Here is a 6,522-nt window from a genome sequence, read left to right as displayed (position 1 = left end):
ATGCTGTTTGGTAACATCTCTTTAGTGTGGACTGGTGGTAGTGCTGGTGTTGATGCCTGCAGAGCAGAGCATCCCGCTCCACGATAAACATCTGTCTCTCCTGAGAAACAGTCAGAGCCTCTCTCAAAGGTCTGTCTTCCTGCAGGGAGACGGAGGAGATGAGCCACATGGACACTGGCCAGAGGCCACCTCTGTGGGTTTTGGGCTTGTTATGTCGCTCAACAGAAATACCTGGAGGATGGGGGGAGCCAGTTACCAGCCATTCCCATTTCTCTCTGTAAAGCCACAGAAGATGAGGTTGGCTTTTTTGGCAAGTGCCAGGTGATTCATCTGCATGGCGCACAAATAGAGAATTAATACAGGCTCCACGTAAGCCATATCATATCTAACTACACTGCTATGAAATTGGATGTGGGGTAAATTATATTTCTCTTTAGGGCTCAGGCTGGTAACAGTAAAATCTGAGGAACCACTTAGTCTCAGCTGCTACAAATCAACTCCCCACAACCAGACTCCTGGCAGCACCTCTCCAGCACCATCCCTGCCTCCCCTGTGGGGCTGGACTGGTGTTAATGGGACTCGCCCAGCCTGGCTGGCAAGAGAGGACAGCAGCCAAACACTGCTGTTTAATGGCACCTGAAAGTTTTGGGGTTTCAAACTCAGCCACTTATAATTTCCCTACTAAGGCTTCTGTCACATATGCATTCTGTATTTATTCTGATTTAAATCCCGTATCTGATGTCCATGCAGAATGCATCTGAAATTTATGTACCCCCTACCCCAAATCCATGTAAATATCTGAAAAAAAAAAGATTAGGATCTTATTCTGCCAGATTATCACAAGTTTCCTGAAGGGGAAAGAGCTTTGTAGCAGTATTTCTGAATTTTTGCAGAAGTTTTCTATTATAAAAATACAACAAGGCTTTGCCATCTTGCTTCTTGGCAGCCAATCGTTTGCTCAAATGTATAACCGTAGCATGTTTGTTTCTATTTCTGTTTCTACATCTCTGTCCAGTGCAGCGTGTGTGGATACCTTCTCAGCACTCCTGCAGTTGTGTGCTGTGCCATGAAGAGGATGTTGTCCTTCTGTAGAGCAGAACCAACATCCACCTCTGCCGTCTTTCCACGTACAACGAGAAGTTTACAAAATACCATCCCTTCCTCCCTTCTTTATAACCCCTTTTCCCACAGTGAAGCAAAGGAAGAAGACCTATTGCATCGTCTCCCAGGCACACATGCCCTTCACTGAACTGCACCAGTTTATGCCTGGCAGCAGGATTTAGGCAAGCCTGTTGCCATGACCACAGGGACACCAATGCTTGAAGGTCTCCAAGGTTTTGATAGCTGGTCTGTGTAAATGGACCACATTGTACATCTCCTGGGGACTAGCATCGTGCTGGGCAGAGACGGTGAGGGTTAAATGGAGGTAGGAGGTACAAAACACAGGATGGCAGGGCTGGATGATATCTGAAAGTGTTTTGCTGCTCCTGCCCTTGCCCTGACTATCTGCCTGCTCAGAGCAGGGGAAAGCAACTGAGATCCTCGGCAAAACCCTGCCCTGACTAGTCCCACCTGACAGACCAGAGCACACCCTAATAAAATATAAAAATAGTATAATAAATAAATATATATTAAAAATATATAATTATATAATAAAATATAAAATACTATATAAAAAAATGTAAAATAAGTTGCTAGCAAAATATTAAAACCCAAAATGCTCCTCCTAGCTTGCTTAATGTGTTTGTTAACAAGCCTGAGATGGGCCAGATGTCCAAGTAGGGTGATGCTCAGCAGATGTGCCTTGCCATTGTTGGGCTCTCGCAACCACGTTGAGTGTCTAGGACAAACTGGTGGACTAAGCTTTGCCACTTCAAGTTCTTATCCCCCCTCCTTCCATCTGTTTTTTGCTTGTGTTGGGGCTTCCCACTCCTGTTGGTGGCTTGGCCAATTAAGTCAGGTTTGCGCTAAAATGCAGACCACGAACTGCAGTGGCTGACCCGTAAATAGAGCTGTCCGCCCTTGGAGGAGGCATAGGGCAGGCAGCAAAAGCCTCCAGGCCTGCCCAGACTTAGCTGTCAGCACTCAGAGAGTTTTGGGTGTACACTGATTGCTGAATAATTAATTACCTGCTCGTTTCTTCCTCCCACGCCGGCTCCTGGGGCTGCCTACCAGCAACATTGCTGAGATTGTGTAAGCATATGAGCAGACGTGTATATATGTATATGAGTGTATCTGTATCGGATGACTTTTGACAGCATCCAAGCAAGATCATCATCTCATCATTTGATGGAGCTGGTTTGTGGTTGTCTGAATGAACGTTTTCACTGCAGCTGCAGTATGCAACATTTCCCCTGTTTTCCCCTATTTTCTAGTCTGTAACACCTTGTAATGAATGAGAAGCACCTATTAACTGCAAACAGTGGTAGAAGTCAGCACATTTTACTCATGTTCAGCTTCTCTGCTTGGGAAAATAGAAAATTTTGCACCAAGTGTCACTCGCTGGGGTTGCCTTTGCCTCTCCCCCTGGGAAGAGGACACTTCCCTGGCATGCTGTTATCTGTTTTGTATGAGGAGCTGGCTGTCCGCTAGACCTCCTTCTGCTGACAAGAAATCCTCTTTGATTTGCAGCCCCTTGGGAAAGCAGCACATCAGGATGGCTTTTTCAAGGCTTTCTTCTCCCTCCCATCCTTTAGCTCTCAGTCAGATTCCCAAGGTCTCACTCTCAGAGCTCTGTTTTCTTTAATAGCAGGGTGTCATCTGTCTGTTTGTCTTTCAGTCATCCCACACATGCTCCTGGCTCTGGTTCTATACTGCTTACCACATGTGTGGGTCTGGCACTCAGGTCTTCTGCATTATACACCAGTGGAGTTATCTGAGTCAGCAAAGACCAAGTTTCTGCCCCCACATCCTTGCTGCCATCCCAGCACTCACTTGGGTGGTGTCACTCCTAGCTCCCTGCTTTTGGGTCATCTTGGAGGTTTTGCCACTTGAATGACGTGTTGCTTTGGCCAGCGTGCCTGGATCTGGGCCCTTCCACATTCTTTCCTCCACTTTCTTAGGTGCCACTTTCTCATGTGGGGAGGTGGGCTCAACTGAATGACTCACACCCCTCTTTTTGTTCTTCTGTCCCTCTTCAGTCTCCCTCCTTTCAGCTGGTGAGCAGTAGATCACAAGAAATCATGTGCTCCACTAATCCCATGGAGGTTTCCTAGCGTGCTGGCAACTTGTGGCAACTTCACAGGACTGCAAGGGGCCCTAAAGAACTACAGGGCATTGGAGGTGTGCGAGAAGGAGCCTCGTGGTTTCCAGTTGTGTGTCTGCCCTGATGTGGTGCATGCATCTCTCCATTCGAATGTGCATGGAGACAGTCATGCAAGCACCTTGATGATTTATTTAATCTAGAAATGCTGGAGGTTGCTTTGAGTGGAAAGGACACAGTCAGGTTGAATGTGATGGATAAAGACTTGAAATCTCTGGGCTTTAGCTGCACCGTGCTGTTGACCTCCAGGTCCTCACACTGACTGTACCTCTACCACAAAAGAATCATGCGAATGGTGAAAGTTGAAAAGCCAATTTGCTGGAAGAGTTTCTAGGGACAAATCAGGAGGAGAATGGGAGAGCACTCCCAGGCTGAGCTTAGGCAGCTGACACCTCCTGCACTAGAGTGTGTGGGGAATGAAGAACCCCATGGTCCAGCCGCGGTGAGACATCTGCCCTCTCTGCAGTGGTGATACACCGATGTGGGTCTGTTGCCACCTGGTCTTTACACCAAATGTGGTGCAGACCTGTCCTGCTGTCATGCCCCTGGTGAGAGAAAGTGGAAAAAAGAAAGGGTAGCATGGGAAGGTGGTGAGGCTCAAGGCACAGACTTGTCCTATGGCCTTCACTAGGTACCTGCTGGAGGTTGTCTGCGCTGAGCAGAAATGACACAAGCTGCTTGACCGCAGTCTGCATTATGACATGGGAGGGAAGCTAGTCCTTGTCACATCCTGCTTTTGCCTTTTCTGAGCCTTTCTTGCCGTGAGGTCACCTTGGTCACCTTGGTGATGAGGTCATTTCTGGATGTTCCTGTAGAAGCACTCAGTTAAATTATTTATGTGTTACAAACATGCATAAGAACCAAAGTAAACAATGACAAAAATAGTTGCTATTTTTCTATTTGGATGTCTGGGTATCCAGGCAGTATCTAAGTCTATAGGCGAAGCATGGAGGGACAACATCCTTCATTATACCCAGTGATGCATTTGGGAAAATCAGACCCTGTTAGGCACACAGGTCTTCACAGAAAGAAAAAAATTTTTTTTTTTTTTCCAAATAAATAACTTGGTTTAATAAAAATGTAAATGTAAATCTTTGAGAAAGAAACAACAGGAACAGATGAGAAAGAAACAACAGGAGCAGAAAGACCTTGAGGTTGTGCAGAGAGAGGGAAAGTGACGTCTCCTGCAAAGGCTGAGTTTACATGTACATCACCTGGCTGGGCCACCTCCTCAACTAGCGGTGATTCTCTTGATGTGTACAACAGGTCAGCTGTGGATATGTGGGTGGACTGCTCTGGTTCCCATCATCAGAATATTAGTTTATGAGCGTGACGGTCCCTTGATGCCTTGGATGATCACAGACTGCGCTTCTAGTTGACGCAGGCCAAGGTTCATCAGACACCTGGGATCTGTCTTGGACCCACCTGTCCTCTGTGAAGCCAGCAAGGAGCCTCACACTGCAATTAACTTGATCATGCAATGTTATGTCCACGAGAAAAATGCCTTTGAAGGCTTTGCAGCTAAAGAGGTTTTGTGCAGGGAGCAGAGACATCTCATAAAAACAACGTGTGGTCCCAGGTGGTTAGTGTCTCTCATGCTAAAGAAAGCAGCTAGAGTAGCTCAGACAGATGGGCTTTCCGCTAGGATGCCGGCATGACAAACGCTCCAGAAATGAATAGCATGTCACTTCTCTCCGGTATAAAAATAAACAGGTTTTCTTTCCTGTAGGTCATCCCAACCTTTTCTTCATACTCAGCATGACAGCACTGAGTCTTTCACAGGTCTTCATCCTGATTGTATCATATCCCTGCCCAGAGCCAGACAGCAACAAACACTTGTGCCATTGCTATCAAGTATTTTACAGAGACAGGACATTACTGCAGAACGTGGCTCCTGTTGCTGCTACCATCCCAGAAAAACATGAGTTCGCTGTTAGGAGCAGGACCTTTCTGTGCTAGAAGTCAGCCTGTAGCACAAACACAGGGCAGGCACAACTCCAGGAGAGGAAAGATGTCTATAGACACACACATGCATCGCTGGTGCTGGAGGGACTAATACCTCCTGTAAACACTTGAAGGAAGGGAATGTGCTTTGCAGGAAGTATACCAAGGGTTGTTCTTCCAGAAGGACAAAATGAGTGCTGGGATAGTTTCAAGCTGGGCAGAAGTTTTAAACACCTGCAGCAAGGGGAAAAGAAAACAAAATTAACATTTTCCCACAGTGCCTAATACCAGGTGTTGGAGAAATCAACTTCATTTTCAAGTTTCCATCAGTGAAGAGTCGTCTTGGTCTGGTTTTGATTCTCTCTGGCCTAATTGCCCATTTCTCAAAGATGTGTGCTTTAAAACCTCAGGAATTTGAAAATAATGGATTCATGGCCTTATTATCCAGCGCTGGGCCCATTTGCCATGCAGCTGTGGAATCACCCATGTTGGAAGGGACCTTGGGAGGTCCTTTGTCTAACCCCTGCTCAGAGCAAGGCTGACAGAAAGATCAGACCAAGTTGCTTAGGGATTTATCCTGTCAGGTCTTGAAACCAAGGATGGACACTGGACAGCCTTTCTGGGCAACTTGCTCTGGTACTTACTTAACTTCATTGTAATTTTTTTCCTCTAATACCTAGTGAGAAACTCCCCTCTTACAGTTCATGTCTGTAATCTCTCATCTGCTATGCACCACTGTGAAGAGCCTGCCTCTGTCTTCTCAGCAACATCCTTGTAGGTGTTGGAAGACCACATTTAGCTTCCCCTAAAACCTTCTCTTCTCCATGCTGAACAAGCCTCAGTCCCTTGGCCTCTACTCATACACAGTCTTGGTGGTCTCTGAGCTCTCTGCAGTTTATTGACATTGCTGTTGTTCTGGGGGCTCCACAACTGGGTGCAGTGTCCAGATGCAGACTAACAAGTGCCAAGTAAAGGGAACACATCTCTTCCTCAATCTACTGGCTGTTGGTTTGATCTAAAAGTGATGAATACTCAGGGAGACCAAATCTGTCATGCAACATTTTGGGTTTTGTCTGAAATGGGCACTAGCTGCTAAAAAAATCATTAGGAGAAGAAGTGGGTATTTGATGGGAATTATAGATTAGACTTGTCCCCTTTAGCTCCCACCCCCAAATTCGACTTGATGTTTCACCTCCCAGCCAGCGCACTGGCAGATAAAATATTTTGCACAGATTGTAGTGCAATGAAGAGGTGTTTCCCTAAAGGAAGCCCCCAGCAACCAAACCAAAGGTGCCACTAGAACCACAGGGTGTCCC

Source organism: Strix aluco, chromosome 3 (genome assembly GCF_031877795.1).
Source record: "Strix aluco isolate bStrAlu1 chromosome 3, bStrAlu1.hap1, whole genome shotgun sequence".
Lineage (NCBI taxonomy): Eukaryota > Metazoa > Chordata > Aves > Strigiformes > Strigidae > Strix > Strix aluco.
The sequence above is the reverse complement of the archived record's forward strand: the minus strand, read 5'-3'. Positions refer to the sequence as shown.